Source organism: Amblyomma maculatum, chromosome 1 (assembly GCF_055883805.1).
Source record: "Amblyomma maculatum isolate TAMU_Amacu chromosome 1, ASM5588380v1, whole genome shotgun sequence".
NCBI classification, from domain to species: Eukaryota; Metazoa; Arthropoda; class Arachnida; order Ixodida; family Ixodidae; genus Amblyomma; species Amblyomma maculatum.
In genome coordinates, this window is record NC_139344.1 from 399,270,818 (window position 1) to 399,289,238 (window position 18,421).

Consider the following 18,421-nt stretch of genomic DNA (forward strand, 5'->3'; position numbering starts at 1 on the left):
CGGCAAGAGGTCACTGAACAACAACAAAAAAAAAAAGAGAACAGCAAATAATACTACTACATGAAATTGCTTTTCTCGAAAGTAGCCATGAGAGAACACAGAGGAGATGAGACAACCAGTAGCAGCGCCGAAATGAAAACTACGTGAATTTTATTCTTCCTCTCCTTTTGGCTGTCCTGCATTTTTATTTTTTAAAACTTCGTCATATTTCTCGCGGGTTGATGTTCCTGAAGACGACCTTTGTATTTTACTCTTTGTTCATTCCTTGACTCTCTCTGCAATTTGCGATTTTTCATCCATAGTTCCTTGTTCACCTTGTCTGGCCACATCTTCTTTGCATGGTCAGCTTTATGCACATTAGAGGCGCACTGTAGGCTACGAGGATGTCAGTATTCCTGTGCATTATCCCATATATATATATATATATATATATATATATATATATATATATATATATATATATATATATATAAACACTATTGCACTGTAGTGTCACTGACTCTATTGACTGCGTCACTAGATTGAGTCCAGTCACTCTATTGGACAGCGCCAACCTGCGCCATCTATCAGCCTCTACTGCGAACACTCCGTTACATGATTGGAAACATTTCGATTTGTAACTGAGTGAATCGTCAGGCGTTAAAGGCAAACGCAGTTTCAGGGAAGGAAAATAATTGAATTGTACCCGAGAGAAAACAAAATGCCTAATGAAATTACGAGCTAGGATATTTTTAGTAGTAGCCTAATTACGCAGTTAGTATCACTATGTATTGCCGTACTCTTCATAGGCGCTGAAGAATATGTCTGATAGAGTAGTTGCTGCTCTCTCGGCTTACAGATTGTACGACCTTACGAAACCTAACTGGTGACCACTATTGTTGGAATGCCTTCGCCGTTTGACCCACGGCGAAGGCATTCGCCGTGGGTCAAACCCGCCGCCGGACACCCACCGGTAAAATTGGGTACAAGCGTCCCCCGGCCCGGCGCCCGGCTCTTTCAGGGGTGTGCGTTTGGGAGAGGCTCTGCTAACCCTGCTGTGCTCCCTCGGGGGCTTAGTTTCGAACAACCATGGTCTGCAAAGGCCGTGCTGATCACTGCAACATCGGCGCAACTATTTAGGCCGTGACACCTTTTCCCAAGCATTTCACCCCAGAAGAGCCGAACACCAGGCCGGGGGAAAGCTTGTACCCATTGATAAACCGGTGGGTAACCGGCGGCACCAGGGATCGAACCCGGTACCTCCCGAATGCGAGGCGGATGCTCTACCACAAGGCCATCGCTTCTCGGCCTTTTGGCTAAGATCAAAGTGTAGTAAGGAAATGTACAAAACATTTCTGAAAAACACTTTGTTCTTATCAGCTTAATATCTGATACGGGTCCTATTTGGACCCAAGATATTAAACTCATTTTTGGAATGCGGCGGAGTGCTTGAAGCTTGCTTCACCTCCGCCACGGGTTGGCCCGGTATTGCACTGCCTCCGGGATCGGCCCACAAAAATTTGACCGACGCGGTGGCCTTGTGGTAGAGCATCCGCCTCGCATTCGGGAGGTACCGGGTTCGATCCCTGGTGCCGCCGGTTACCCACCGGTTTTTAAATGGGTACAAGCTTTCCCCCGGCCTGGTGCTCGGCTCTTCTGGGGTGAAATGCTTGGGAAAAGGGGTCATGGCCCAAATAGTTGCGCCGATGTGGCAGTGATTCGTTCCGCCATCGGACAACAATAAGTCCGCCTTGCGCGGCAACAGCCCATTATGTGGCCCTTTTTTTTTTCGTTTTGTTTTTTTAGGACTGCTGCAGCTGAGGCTCTAAGGGAGCACTTCAGGTGAGGGTCAAAGGAAGTACCTTTGCAAGACAAACAGAACCACCTTTGCAGGCTGCGAGGTTCGAAACTGGGTTTGGGCCCACTGCGGAGGAGGGGCGCGCAGCGGGGTTTACGGAGCTTCTCCCAAACGCACACCCCTGTAAAAGCCGAGCACCAAGCCGGGGGACGCTTGTACCCATTTTTACCGGTGGGTGTCCGGCGGTGGGTTTTTACCAGTCACAATATCGAGACACCTGCCCATGGTGTGGTAGCAAACCTTCGCTATACCACATCACGTGGCAATGTAAAAATAACGACAGCTTTCGTAAAGACCCGAGTGCGGAACAGTGGGAGAGCCGGCTCTCCAGCGGCGATTTGGATTGCCAACTAGGTTTAATCCAGCACGCCCAGCGAGCAGCGAAGCTCAGCGGAGCCCTGGAATAGGGGCACCGACCCTGTGAGAAGACGGAAGATGGAACTCTTCCGCTACTAGCACAAGACCCTCGTAGAGAAACTAACGTATTTCCTATCCTATCCTATCCTTGACCCACGCGGCACATGCAGCCAGGTGCAAAAGCAGTAGTTGTTTAGATTGGCTGCGCTTGTTCATGTTCGCCTTTTAGGTCTGCTCCGAAAAAAAACTCAAGCTTAATCGTAATATTTTTATTCCTTCCTCAGCCCTTCAGATCAGTTTGAGAAACTGTGACTGCCTTACACCTTGACTTTGTCCTCGCGCATTAGAACTGCTCGACAGCGAGGGAAAAACAAATGTTGACCCATGGCTTTGAAAACATCATTTTTATTCTCAGACAAGTCAAGCATGCGATACATCATGCAAAGAAAAAATACCATCCCCATTTTGAAAGTGAGATAGCCACGATAACGATAATGACTGACGGTCTATGTACCTCCCCCCCCCCCTTTTTCTGTTTTTTTTTTCCGTATCTTTTTGTCACATATACTAGGTTTTCGCCAAAATACACCGCCTTGTTTCTTCCACGAAATTACAGTATAAAAATTGTTTTTCTACACTGCTGCGGCCATCTGCCGCATGCAAGATGGAATCGGTAGCATGATATTTCTGCAGTTGTTTGCAACTCTACAAAGTGTACAAGTTTTCACATCTTTCGGTTTCTATGAGAAAGACCTCATTTCACTCATTGTGCGGTAGGTGGCCTCGTCTTTGTGGTGTTGAAGATGGGCCTCGTTTGATCTCTTCCTGTTGTGGATTTTCTTCCCACTTTTTAAACTTTTATAGCCCACAGAGAAACACGAAGGCAAAAGTTTGACGTCGGTCACCGTCGGCATTTTTCCTGTGAGTACGCTAAACCATTTCCTACATTGTTAGCCCTCTGTCCATAGCGCAACTTTCGTTTATCGTCTTCGTACTTTCTGGTTTCCTGGCTTTCCTGGTCCATCATTGTTTTGTTTTGTTCGACACTACCAGCCCTCTTCGAGAGCCCCACATTTTTCTTTCTTATTTCATGAACTAAATGTGCACATATTAAAATTATGGCGAGGTGTCATTTCCGCACTCCAGGTAGCAGATGAAGAAAGAATGAAACAAAAGATAACGAGACAAATGTGTAAATCACGAATGGCGGAACACCGCGAGTGGGGTGTGGAAACCCTACTTTCCATTAACGCAGCCGCCTTCATACACCACGCCTCTCGGTCGTGACGGAGCACAATAGCTTCGGTGAATACCAGCTCCCAAAGCCATGAACCCCGCGCCTTCCTAGGAGAGTTCCCATCCACAGGGAGAATTGATCCTCGAGCACTCGCACAACACTGCGTGCCGCCTGGTGCTAGTCAGTGGACCGAAGCCGCAGCGGAGGTGGGCGAACATTGGCGGGGATGCATCCGAGAGAACATACAAGCGGGGGAGCCGATGCCGAGAGGTGAGTGAGGCAGAAGGTTAAGTGGAGGGAAAGGAATAGGAAGAGAGGTTTGGCGGAAATGAGCTTAGAGCAGAGCCTGGTGCTGAAACAGGCAGAGATGGCGCCCGAGAGTCTGTCCGCTCCTGGGCAATGCGGAAAACAAAGGCGCGACCAGATCGAGCAACATGCAGGAGGGGAGTGGCACCAGAAAAAGGGACGTGAAGGTCGGCATTGTGGGCCTAAGAAGAACGAGGAACTCTCTAAGGGCGCTGAGAAACTTGTGTTGTGAAACTTGTAATTTTTGAGCCCGAATTATCTGGCTCGACTTTGCATTTGAACGAGTATGGCAAGGTCGAAAAAAAGGTAGAAAAGGTAGTAGAAATGATAGCATTTTAACGTGGCTAAACCGAGCAAAATGTGCGATAGCACAACGTCAGACGCAATCAAATGTTGCAAGCAAAGGTAGTCATGAGCATGTCAAAGGCTGATAGTTAAGATGATTCATAATGACCAATGGTTAGTCATGAGAAGTCCTTGGTTCTTGGATTGAACTGAGAAACTCGTTACTACACTAAGCTTCAGGGACGAGCAAGAAATATGAGCTCGTATTTAACACCTCGCGGAGTAGTGCTGCCACACTAAAATAAGCTTCCTAGCTGTTTTAGCGTCCTAACCTTTTTCTCCAGTAATGCGTCAAACGACCTGTAGAACAAACGTCAACATAAATCTTTCGCGGTTTAGACAATGGCTGTACAGAGCAACATTACTAGATTACTAGTAACGTTGGTGCAGAGGTTGCTGGCTTCCCCCTAAATAAATGTTTTTTTCAGTATGTCCCGACACATTTAACCCCCCTTTATTCTTCGTTGCTCACAATTGTTGTACCCTACATTAGAGGATAATGCACCGGAATTTTTATTTTAGCTTAATTTGCACGAAGGAGTGGCTGGACCACTGTCAGAAAAGTCGGAAGAGTGTATGATGAATAAATAGATACACAGATGCTTTATGATTATTTAGCAAGTTTTTTTGCTGTCTAAATATACGTATTGAAACATGTATTAAGCCACAGCATATTGTACGATAAATAGCAGATTTATTTCAGAAATGCGGTCAACTTCTAAGACAATCAGAGATGAAAGAATCCCTCTAAACTTAGGATATGAATTATATCGATTAAACATGATTTTTAAGTATAAACAGAAAGGTTTTGAAAATGATATGAAAAAAATTTATGCCAGACTCTTACGCTCTTTTAGAAATATCTGCACAAGCTGCCTATCAGAAACGTGATTGTAGAGAAACAAACAGAAACAGCACTAACTTTTACCTGTCTGCTAACGAAAATTTTGATTGGTATAAGCAATCTCATTCAGTACCTAGTATACCTAATTCCCCAGTTCATGAACATAGTATATGTCTCAAATCAGAGCCCTGCAAATATAGCAGCATACGCACTCCACACTTCATGAGATAAAGGGAACACATTAGCGCTCGCTTCCTGTGTAACCAAGCTCATGATGCTGAATGTACGTTGCTCAGTTTTACTTCAAAATGTGCAGCTGTTCTTTTTTGGCGCTCTGATGAAACATTTACATCAGAAGTACTCGCTCAAAATGTTATTAACGTTTAGTTGCGCATATGTTAGTGAATGCTGAGGTTTTAATATACTTGGCGGCTTATAATTGTTTTTAGTTATTAAATAGCAAGACATGATTCCTTGAGGCATTCTTTCGTGGCAGCATTGCTCTATAAAGCAAGGTACTCGCTATGATTTGAAGGTTTGGTTTGGTTTGGTTTGTGGGGTTTAACGTCCCAAAGCAACTCAGGCTATGAGAGACGCCGTAGTGGAAGACTCCGGAAATTTCGACCACCTGGGGTTCTTTAACGTGCACTGACATCGCACAGCACACGGGCGCCTGGCAAACCTGCTGGTAATACGTTAAAGCTTAATTGACGCCTTTCCTTAAAGCTTATTTGTGTATGCGCAAACTTCTTCAGTATAAGTTTCTAATACTGTTGAAGAACACAAGTATAAGTTACTCGAAATAAGGAAGCGATGTCAGAAAGAGCACGAACAGTAAGGCAACATAGAAAATATCTAAAACCCACAAAGAGAAACGATTCCAAGCCACTGTGTTTTTGTTCGTACAGTTTCCAGCTTTGCTTGAGATAAACCAATGAAATCCAACTTTCATTAAAAACGTCAATTAAAGGGGGCATTTGAGCGGAACAGACTGCTTTTCGAATGTCTCGAAGGGGGTTAAAGCATCTCAAAGAACGGACCCTGAATCCGGGCGCCTAGCTCCATGGAGAGTCATTTCCAAGCGGAAGAAATCCTTGTGGAAGAGAGAATAGTGCGCTAAGTTTAAAATTAAAGGTGCACCTAAATGCTTTTCTTTTTATTTGACTTTCTTCAACAAAGTTAGCGTTGCAGAAAATTACGGCAATCAGCAATAGTCTGATTGCCGGCAATCAGTCTGGATACCACGTGAGCTCTTGTACTGCCGCATTGATAAACGGGAATGATCTTCAACTCTAGCTTACATCCTAAAAATGAACATGAATGATTCTTTGCAAGCTGAAGAGAATACATGACACAATAAAGTTTAACTGTTCTTTTTTTTTTAATTATTCCAGTGCTTACCTAATTTTTTTCTGTCATGCTCTACGCGGCATAACAAACCGCTCGCTTTAGAAGAATCAGTAACCTTTCACACAACAGTATGTTTCTCTTAATTATTTCTCTTAATTATGTTTTTTCTTCTTTCATTTTTATTTTCTACAACAGAAAGCACAAGCTTGACTTTAGACACGCAGCCAGTTTGGCTAGCGACTGTTCCATATATAAAGTAACCTCAAGAGAAATGGCAAGCATTTCAACAGTGCATACAAACTGATACAGAAAATGTTAGTAAAGGTAATACAGTTCTGCAAGTTGTGTAGGAAGCTGAACATAAAAATTAGAAGGAAAGATAAGACTAAAACAAGGTTACAAATGCTCAAATACAAATGAAAAACGTATTTACTCTCATATCTACGGATAATCAAGAAAAATATGCTTGAATAAAACCGAAAAATGCTGTTTCAATTTTATTTCATCAGGAATCCCATTCGCTTCAGGACCCCATTGTTTTTCAACAGTCTTTGACCGTAAGCGTGGTGACATGGTGGACGGTTAAATATATTGATAGCCGTGGCTCCTGTTAGTTTTAGAGGGGATCTAAGCAATGACGTGGGTAATTAATTACTGTTTATGATTATTGTATTGATCATTTGAGTAATCTTTTTTTGTATTCAAGTGATACGGCCAATATTCTCAGCTACTCTTTACTACAGTTATCGTGCGAACAGCAAGTTTCTACTAGCAAATAACTGTTTTCAAGTATGTACTGCCCCCAAAGTCTCTAAGCAGTGTGCACAGGTGAAAAATACAATATACGCAAAATTGGGCTTCCAAAATATTCTCTAGCTCTTAGTGGCATATGACAGCCGAGGGCTGTTATAGAGCAAACGTGTGCAACTTTTTGCTTCCAGTGCATGCATGATTCGAAAAAAACACCCAAATACTTCACCTGATAGACGTTAAGCAAACTGGTGTCATTCAGAGTTAAATTCAAATTCTCAAAGGTAATATTCTTCTGCTCTGAGGGGAAAAGAGTACAGCTTGTTTTAACGGTGGTAACTTTAAGGATTAAGTTGGGCAGACTGTTAGTGAACCACTGGGATTTCCTCGTTTATTTCCCCTCTAGTTCCTTTACAGTATACCCTGTGAAAGACAGTGCAATACCATCTGCGTATATAACAGCTTCTGAATGGGTGAGATATATCTCATTATTATACAAATAAAAAAAGGAGGGGTCCAAATAGAGAGTCCAGCTGCACGCCATGTGTAATTTGTTTGAGCAACTGGTGTGCGATGTTTAACAACGTTTTGCAGCCATCCTGAGAGATAACTGTTGATTCAATCATACATTTTGCCCCATAGTCTGTAGGTTACCATATTCTGTAATAATATCGAAGGGTCCCCTGTGCCAAATACTTTCGATATATCCAGGTAAACTAGTACACCTATTTGTTTTCGTGTAGCGCGCTATTTATCAGCTGCATCAAGATAAGCACTGCCGTGGAAGTGAAGTTTTAAGCGCGGAAACCATGATGATAGGATCGAGAATGTTGCACTCGGTAAAAAGTTGTGTATTCGTTTACATAGGACCTTCTCCAAAACGGCACTAATTACACTTAATACCGAAACCGGCCTATAGTTTGACAAAGTGCATCGCTGTGCACCTTAAAAAAAACAGCTGCAAATTTAGCAGCTTTGTATTCGCTAGAATTCACTCCACTATCGAGTGCATCAATAAAAAGATGCAGCAAATGTGTACCTAAGATGTCAATAATGTTTTTTGTAAGTCACAGGCACTGCTACGAATCCTGCTGCTTTCCCCGCTGAGAGGTGGCAGACTGCGCCAACTAATTATTCCTTTAATATGTCAGTTAATAGTAAGGTATTCTCCACCCCATTAGGCAATTTTGAGGCACGCACCATTTTTATCTGCGAAGCTAGGGATGGTCCCGTGGATTCAAAAAGAGCGTCGAATAAATCAGTTATATCATCATCCACTGATTTGGGTATTGGCGTTTTCTGTTATATTGAACAATCACTCGCGGGATCATGAATTTGTTCACTCATGTTTAGTTGCCCGTGTCTCATTTGCTTCTACCATAATGCCTCCTTTGTTTATATCGCGTTTTATTGTCCCCTGGATCACAAGATGTCCGGATTTTTTTGGTGAGTGAAAACCTGTTAAAGCTATCTATAACATGTTTCGGCGATCGCAAACTGGAGTTTTGAGCTGTATCAAATATTCCGGGGTAGTATATTATAAGGATTATTTTGGCTAATGATATTCATTTTTGATTTCAATATTAGTTACTGTCGGCATGTCTGCAGCATCATAAGAAAGCAGCGAGCGACCAATCACAGCAGTCACAACATTGTGTTCCTCAAGGCGTCCCTCAACCCGCACTTACTGGTCAGCTATTGCCGTGACTGTAGCCAATGGCGAGGTCGGGCATCCAAAGAGCGAGTAGTCCCATCACTTCAGCCGTTCGCTTCGACGCCTAACCTACCTCGATGAAACAATGATCATGGCTAGATAACCAAGCAGATTTAAAATGGAAGATACATAATAGCTCCTTACAGAATAAGGCCTTTGTTCTGGGCGCTTGTGTCTGCTTGTTCTCGTTTATCTGTTTGATTTTGTTTGCAACGAAAAGTCGGTAGTTCAGCAACTACTTAAAAGTCAAATTGGTAGGGATTTGGGAGAAATAGTTTGTCTTAGTAAGCACTGCACCGCTTGCAAACAATACGAAGAGGATAAACAAATCATTTTGTTCGTTCTTCAGAAAGGTGCCCTTTGCTATTACCACTTGTGCAGTATTCATCATCACCCTAAGGATAACTAACCACCACTTTCCGCCTATTACACTGGGGAGCAATGCTGCAGCTTATTTTATTCCACCAGGAGTATCATCTATAAAAAGATCCCAGCGTCTGCCTAAACACCCACGCCAAGCTCCTGAGCCCCTCCTATAAAATCCTTTGCACTTTCTTGCTTGACGAGTCACTCAATATGTCCTTGAGCCCTTTTGAAGTTACCTCTTTAGGTCGAAGAGCCACTGTACATTCGCGGTTTTTATGTTAAGGTAGTTTGCCCGTTTCGCAGAAAGGGAGGAAGGTCCTCACTGAGCCGAGTGAACTCAGGTCTTATTTTTTCTCCTGTCCTTGCTCTATTCCCTGGTTTTGTATCCTGTATCCATTTCATTACATTACCTGGGTTGGTTGTTTGCAGGATAAGTGTTATTGTTATATTCTATCATCTATGTTCTATATGTATGCCACTCCTGCCAGGGCCAGAACCATGGTCTGCGGTATATCGAAAGAAATAAAATAAATAACCCCGCCGGGGTGGCGCAGTGGTTACGGCGCTCGACTACTGTTCCCAAGGACGCGGGATCGAATCCCGGCCTCGGCGGCAGCTTTTCGGTGGAGGCGAAAAGCAAGGCGCCCGTGTGCTGTGCGATGTCAGTGCACGTTAAAGAACCCCAGGTGGTCGAAATTTCCGGAGTCCTCCACTACGGCGTCTCTCATAGCCTGAGTCGCTTTGGGACGTTAAACCCCACAAACCAACCAACCGAAAGAAATAAATAATAATTCTCAGGCCACCTTACAAAGTCCGAGACTTTTTAAGTGCCGCCGATCCTCGATATTCATTATATCTTCATATTTTGTGGTAGGAGTAAACCACCGCGTTCCGCAACGGTTCTTATGGGGCTGCGGTTTGCTCCTAAAAAACCTGGATTTTATAGCAGAGAATTTGAGATTGTGTTTTCTGCCAAATTACGAGTTTTCAATTTGTGAAGCTGCATTCTAATTATCTCGCCTTACATAACTGTACACCATACTCCTTGTACACTTGAGCTTACTCGATGCCCCATGTTGATACCTAATATCGATGCTAACCAATGCAGTGATCTCCAGTGGCCCATGTTTAATAATCTTGCAGAAACCCACAGCGGAAGAGAACGAAACGAAGCAGTAGGTGGTCGTATCTTCGATGACCATAGCAGAACGCTGTAATATTTTATCAGAGCCTCAAGAGAAGAGAAATAGGAAAATGTCTCAGTCAATATAATTCAGGGCCAGCAAAGCGTTTCCCATTCGACATAGAAGATGTGAAAGGCGACCATGCCGGACTTCCGCGTTGCGACAGGCGACGGGTGTCACAGCTCTAGCGGCGTTATTTAAGACACGGGAACTCAAGCGTTAGATTCCCCTCTCACTTGGCTCACAGTAATACGACTGCATCAGGTTTCGTGCGGAAGAAGCTACCTGAACTTATTTGGAAATAAACATGGCTAATAACACCAACGCTGCCTGTCGCGCGATCGTGTGAACTGTGTTTTATTGCCACATGGTTTTTTTGTTTCCAGAGGAAGGTGTCGGAAAGATTACTGCGCATCACCGAAACCCTAGCGAAAAAATTCTGAGTCACAATAACCTCATACAGATTTCTCATACTAAGCACTTATAATTCTCATATAATCTCATACAAATATCATTCAACGTATGAGAAATATATGAGAATGAATGAGATTTGTATGAGCTTAGTATGAGTTTTTATGAGAAATCTGTATGATGTTATTGTGACTCATACAGTTTTTTCGCTAGGGAATACTGCTATGATTCTGCGATCACACACTTCCCGCATTCTTTCGTCAAGTGCGCTATGCTACATTGAAAGATTTTACTGCAGAATCAGAGCTTGTACAGCCTCGCACGTTTAGAGGCATATTTGGTGCTGGGAAAGGAAAAGCGCCGTAATTCTCTCAATATTGAAAACAGATACTAAATCGCAAAAATAACGTACAAGAGCGCTGTCTTTAGGTTTCTTGTAATATCTGCAGTATGTTATAGGTAGTAAGCTTTGCAAACCACCTTGTACGAGCTATGCTCAAGAAAAAAACAAAGACTAAATTTGGGTAATTCGCAAGAAATAAGTGAGATAACTTTATGGTTCGTTGCCAAACAAATGCGCCAGTATCTTTAAAATTATGACTTGCTACTGGCATTGATGATCATATCGCTATGTTCCTGCACCAACAAGCCCAAAAAGCTACGCTCTGGAATTAGGTGTGCTGCCGAGATAATTTGCGTGGTTTAATGTTGTATTAGAGAAAATTAGGCTTCTCCAGTAGGCAGATGGCGAGGTGTGTATCTTTTCCTTAGCTTTCCTGTTAACAGTTCCCATTTTAACATGTTAAGACAAATAGCAATATTATAACGCACGAGACCTGTACATTCCATAGGGCTATTAGATTGGCCAGCAGTCTTTTTATGACAATAAGAAAGTGCTATTAAGACACTGCGCTTCTTTTTGTTCATCTATGATGCAATCTCTGAAACCGTGCTTTACATTTATATTCTATGGGCTCGTCTCCAAAATACTTTTGACAAAGTCTCAGTTTTCCCAGAAAAGCAATTGGAGCTTCAGAACTGACGCAAAAATTGCAGTAGTGCAATAAGAAGCGCGAAGAAAGGAATACAGAACGTAAATCCTTTCCCGTCTAGTTGTCAGTCAAAAATAAAAGGTCGTGCATTAACGTTAGGAAACGCATTCTTCTAATAACGTGAGCACGAACAAAGCTCGTCGCGCAGGCTGCGGTACCGCTTCTGTGAGTAGCGTTTTTTTCCACGGCCTCAGTGCGAGACACGCAAAGCTGAACCCAGCAGTAATCCAATTGAATCCCACTTCATCCCCAGTTGCGCCGGGAGGCCGACAATGGCTCTTGCATGTGATTCGCTGAAGCCTCTAGCCGAAGGCAACGGCAACGCGCTTCGCTCCGCGGGGCTCAGCCTTAATCCTTCAGCAGGGCGAACACTCTCTCAGGCTATTGGAATTATTGAAGTTCACAAACATTCATTCAAACTAAAGAAGCAAACTAAAAACAGACGATACACACACACACACACACACACACACACACACACACACACACACACACACACACACACACACGCACACACACTCTCTCTCTCACACACACACACACATGCACGCACGCACGCACGCGCACACACACACACGCACACACACACACACACACACACACACACACACAAACGCACACACACACACACACACACACACACACACACACACACACACACACACACACACACACACACACACACACACACACACACACACACACACACACACACACACACACACACACACACACACACACACACACACACACACACACACACACACACACACACACATATATATATATGTCTTTGAAACCTGCAACATGCATTCCGGATATCAGCTTTACGAGCTGTGAATTATTCATGAATACTGGAGGCTGAATAAACTTTCCGTTTATTTTTTGTGTTGCCTTCGTGTCGCATTTTCCTTCTCCGATGATTTTTACAAACACTTCTCGTACGGGGAAAGAGTCGTCCGGCCAAACGCCTTTCTATTAGATGCATGAGGGAGATCGCGATGGGGCGTATAGACTCTGTTCGTAGTGCATTAAAATGACAACTGAATTCAGAGCATTTTTGGGCAATTATGTGCTATTTTGGTTCTGGATTGTATTTCCTTGCTGTCCGGACTTGAGCGAAAATAGGCAATGCACTTGAAAGGCGGAAGGAGAAAACTATGCGCAGCTTTCGCCGTTTATATCAACAATTTCAAAAAGAACAAACACTATATGACCACTCTCAAAAATAAATCGGGCACTCACACATAAAGAGTAAGGCGTGTCGAATGTAATCGAAAATAAGTTCGAACGTACAGTGTGTCATGAAATTGCAGTTTTTCCTGCTTTGGTTTCGTTTCCTGCATTCATGTCTTCCGGAGCTTGCCAGGGGCTGAAACTGTTTCATCCGCCGCGCGGATTAAATGTACGAACCAGAGGAGATGCTACATCGTCGCTTCTACTTCGTTGGAAGTGCATGCGGGTATTATGCACCTAATTTCTTTTATTTTCCGTCCAAACTGCAACGTTAGGTCGAATTTCTTTCTGTCATGGAACCATCGACTGTTCGAATAAATCTAGAGATAATGACAAAACTAAGCCGTGGAAGAGCATTATTCACAACAGCCGAGTGTATTCGATCTTTCTGAGCGCAAGATGAAACTCTGATCTGTCACAGAATAGACACGGAGCCGCGTAAATTCTCCCTAGTACAGCTCCGATATCTTAAAGAAAGTGTTCCTTCAAGGCGCAGTTCAGATAGAATGGGCCGGGCTGAAATGAAATGGAGGTTGTCAGGAATGCGAAATTCACCAATGCCTCCGGCGTTATATTTCGCAGTTCGCTATTCATGGCTTTTTATTACGATCACCCTTTGTTTCACCCCACGACAAGAAGCGCGGAGAGAACCACTGGCCCGCTGCATTCAACTGGGTTGTCAAACTCCTTCTTGCTCTGCTCTCGCCTCCACCGGCACTTTGAAGGGGAACGGATGCAAATGGCCCGCAACCATTAAAGCCTCGCATGGATTCATAATTCTTTTTTTTTAAATTGCTTTTTTGAAGAGAAAGAAGAATAACAGTTCGTGTGTGCCGGAAAGGCAAAGAAGGGAGCACTTGGTACGGAAGCCAAAATGTAAATGCGTGCGAGAAGGGTTTTGAAATTGAAAATATAACGAATGAGGCACCCATTAAGTCGTAAAGCTTTCACCGCTTGCGCGAATATAAAGAAAGAAATCGCTTGATGTCACTTAATAGCAAAATGGGAAAAAAGTAACAAGAGAAAGGAGCTCAAGGGAGGGAGATCTTACTTCTCTAGGTATGAAGGAAGCCAAGCCACGTCAGTAGGAATGTTTAAAGAGAACCTCGTTTCTTCCCCTTTTTCTACTTATGGCCTAACTTAAGTCGTAATACAAATTAAAAGCGTGAGGCCTGTACTCTCGATGCTGGTGAGATGTGCTTCAGGATAGTCCGAGTTTGATCTCGCCAGCAGCGGCATTGCTTCGATGGACAAGAAACACGAGGCAGCCACGTGCTGTGCGATGTAAGCGCACATTAAACGATAACTACATACCCAAAAATATTTGGGGTCATCTACTGCAGCATCCTTCATTAGTTAGGAGCTAGACTCCATTACCAGTATTCAGTGGCATAGGCGAAAATGCAAGTACTAGTCCTTGCTCATGCAAGCAATCTACTATTAGGGGAGTCTCGCGTGTTTCTTATTACAGGCTGAGCCAATTACTAAGAACCACGCGCAAGTGTTTTCACTTAATTCAAAGGGAGCAAACTTCCGTGTACGAACGCCGAAATAGAGACATCAATACCCACTGAGCGGCCTTCCTACTCCCGTGGAAGAAGAACACATAACAAGACCGAAAAGCAGGTACACTAGGGAAGAAAATCGTTAGAACTACATTTCCCGTAGCATAGTGAACTGTGTTGCTTAGTGCGAATAAAAAAATAGCTCGAGCTCCTAGAGAGACTTGCACATAAAAAATCTTCACGACCGAGCCGAATGGGTTCATTGCCTTTCTTATGGCTTACGGAAGAAAAGCAAACACAAATTATGTTGCGTGGTAATTTCAGCGCGTGCTAAGTTCATCTGCAGACTACTGCCTAACATGTTTTCAGTTATAAAAAACAAAACGCTGGGTTTGCTCTTTTTGACGTTTAATACACAAGAAATTGCATGGCACGTCTAAACTTACATTGTGAGCCCATACTCCCACATTGTCACGAAGGAACTAGGTTGTGCATTTGGTCTATCTGAAATGAATGCTTCGAGGTCTGCTTTATAGTTCACGCTTAATTTTTTCGGTCCTTAGAATATTGCTATTTTCGGTTAGAGAAATGTGCAAGGTAAATTCGAGGGGTCATACGTGAAATTATACATTTTCTGTTTACCGCTATTTTTTCAGCGTTTCAGTCAAACTGAAAATTTGAGATTGAGCGCGCGGTTTTAAAACTGTTATAAAATGTCGTCGAAAAGTAAATTATTATATTCAATCCAGTAACCAACTTTGCCCTTTTAATTTTTTCCAGACATTATGCAAGCTGATTCAAGGAAAAGTATTGTTCTTTTCCCCTCAGTTAACGCTATTTCAGCGCTGCTGAAAAGTAAGCAACTTTTCCGACCTATCCAAACTTTGGAGAGCTATAACGAGGACCACGACCTACAATGCAAGGAAGCTGCCGAAGCGGGGCTTGTAGCATTACTTCGGAACACGTCATTAGTTTACGACAATGGCAGATGCCGAACAACGCCAAATGCGCAGTGTTATCTCGCCGCCCGTGCTACCGTTGCAACAGGGGGAAAAGCAGCGATCGTGGCGGCCAACACGTTCTCCTTGCGCGACGCCTCCTCGTTTCTTGAACCCGCGCTATCCCGAAGTTTTCTGCCTTCCCCTGTTACTAACACCCGCCCACTGTCGCCCGGTAGCGCAACTGCCTCCCGCTCACCCGCAACACGCCTTCCGCCGTTCTTCCGGAAACAAAGTGGCTTTCAAAACAGCTGTGCATGACGCACTGCTTGTACATTTTGGCGAGGAGGCATTGGATGCACAACAGGCAGGAAGAAACTGTGTGTTCTGGTGGCCATTTATTTTTTTATTTCGGCTTCGATATTTTATGTACACTAACGGCGCAACTCTTGCGTGAAACCCCATGAAGGCCTTAAGGAAGAGCGCTGTTAGAATAGCTTGGGTCTTTGAGCGTGGCATCGTTTGCAACAGGTAGAAGCAGGGTCACGTGCTGGAAGGATAATATTCAGAGAGAAAGTAAGAACTTAAACTGCGAAGTGGAAGGACTGAGAAGGAAATGTTTCATTAGAATGAGAAACTCGAAAGAGGAGGGAACATAAATATTGTACCGTGAGAAGCGCTGTAGAGTTCCTCTGGAACGCACATGAAGCAGATAAAAGTGCCAACATGCGCCATACACGGCCGCAGAATGCAGCGGATATGCCACACACAGAGACCATAGTAACATTTCGGCGCCTAACTAAAAGTCAAAGGTTGCGAAACATAAGCGGCGACAAAAGTGACTCGCCGAGCTGGAAAGTGGTGTCGTGATCTGAAATTGCCTCATTGCTCGTATTAAACCGAACTTAATTAGGAAAGCAGCATACGCGGAAACGTATGATCACGTTTTTGGCAGGGTGGCCGTTAAAACACTCAGTATATTTGTTCGTTTCATGCTGCGCTTCATTCATTTTGCCGCTGTACAAGCAGAAGGAGGAAAATGAGTCGCGAAAGTGACGAAACACAGAACGAGATCATAACGAAAATAGGTCCTCAACTCTCAATGCTTTCTCGTTTCTGCACTTCAGTGTACTTAAGTGAACCCCTGCAATTTTTCGACGGATGAGGACAAATTCGGTTTTGTTTGAACGTGATTCCACATTTTCCAAGAATCGCGAAACGACAGCTTACTTCGGCAAGAACAACGCAACACAATTATCGTCTAGTGCGATCACTTTTTAGTTCAAACTATTCCAAAAACATTTTTTTCGATATTTTAACAACATTTTGTTTTAAACACGACATCAATAAAGCTCCGTTTTCCTGACATTGTGGCGTTATCAAAGTTTTCGACGTCAGCGTTGTCTGCACGGCACTCGAAAATCTATGGGTATAGTTTTGGCAGGAGATAAGTATCACAGAAGGAGCTTCGAATTCGAAATACCGAATTTGAAATGAAATTAGAACGCACGCCTACCCTTTGCTATCGAGCCAGACACGGTACGCCTAGACTACGAAGACACGTATGCTCGCCTTGTTAATGCACGGCTTTACATCTAGGTCAGGCTGCCTTTCACAGCCAAGTACACGGTATGCATGAGATAATAGAAGCAGAGATTAGGGAATTAGTGACCAAATAATTAGCAAGCTGCACTGTACGAGGACAATTATCCGCAAGGGCAACCCGCAAGCTTGATCCTTTAACGCTGTCTATTATACTCTTAACGGAGGACCTCAAATGACACCAAAATGCCCCCGTAGTGGCGCAGTGCTTTTAGGCCTTCGACTGTTGTAATCAATGATGCGGGATCAAAACCCGGCTTCTTTTCAATCGAGGCGAGACGAAGGGGTGCCCATGTGCTGTTCGATGTCAGCGCACGTTAAAGAACCACAGGTGGTCGAAATTTCTGGATCCCCCCCCCCCCCCACCCCCTACGACATCTATCTTAGGCCGGCTGGCTTTGGCCATCAAATCCTATAATCTAAACCAATTATGAAAAATTTGTATCGTTTTTTTTTCAACTAGAGCTGTTGTAATAGTGATGCAACCATAAAGCCTTTCATATTGCCTCAATATCTGCGATGTCAGCGATAACATCTTATTTACAAAAATATATATATACAAGTTGGGACACTTAAACCTCGCTTTGGAACGTTAAGCATAAACCAAACCAAAGACTTAAGCTCCGCCTAAAAGGGAATGAAGCTTGGCATAAACTGCTGCTGCCTGCTGCGGGCTACTCACGTGAATCCTTATTGCAGATTCCGGATAGATCATGAGGAGCTGAGAGGTATTTGAAAAGGAAGTGTGAGTCTAGGGCTAACCTCCCAGAGTGATGTTCGGTCGAGATAAGAAAAAAAAATCAGAGAGCTTTTGTCAACTCGTCACTAGGGGCAAGTGGCAGAACAACAAACCAGCCAATATCGCGGAAAATGGGCTGGGCATAGGTCGACGCACGGCAAGCTCAGAGTACAATATTATATGAAAACAAGCCTGAGATAACTGCACGATAACATTTGGGCCGCCAAATGACGAAAAAGGAGTAGGCAATAAACCAGCGAGTATTCAGTACGCAAGTATGAAAAATAAGAAGCTTTTAACTACACCAAATAGGGAGAACGTAAAAACTGGGTAAATCAGCGCAAAAGAGGCACAACGTAAAAAAATATCGATTTTGAAGCGGCAAGTCAGGAATGGTTCGTTCTTTGATCATGCAAGCGACAGCGTTCCACACTTTGAAACTATATCAAGGGGCGGATTAGAATGCATCGCTGCACAAAGAAATTTACCTAAGATGACCTATGTGCAGGTAAAAATTTGGTGATGTGAATGGATCTGCGGTGCAAGATAACATGCACGTCCGTCCGTCCACCAAATATGGGCTGTGGGACTGGGACAGTGAGTTTGAGAGAACGGGTGTATAATTCTCGCTCACGGCGCTGAAGGCGG

General features: G+C 43.7%; 1 pseudogene; it reads left to right on the top strand.

Moving 5' to 3' along the window:
- The first annotated feature begins 1,275 nt into the window (after window positions 1-1,275).
- On the top strand, window positions 1,276-1,498 carry LOC146208679 (U2 spliceosomal RNA; annotated as a pseudogene).
- Window positions 1,499-18,421: the final 16,923 nt, after the last annotated feature.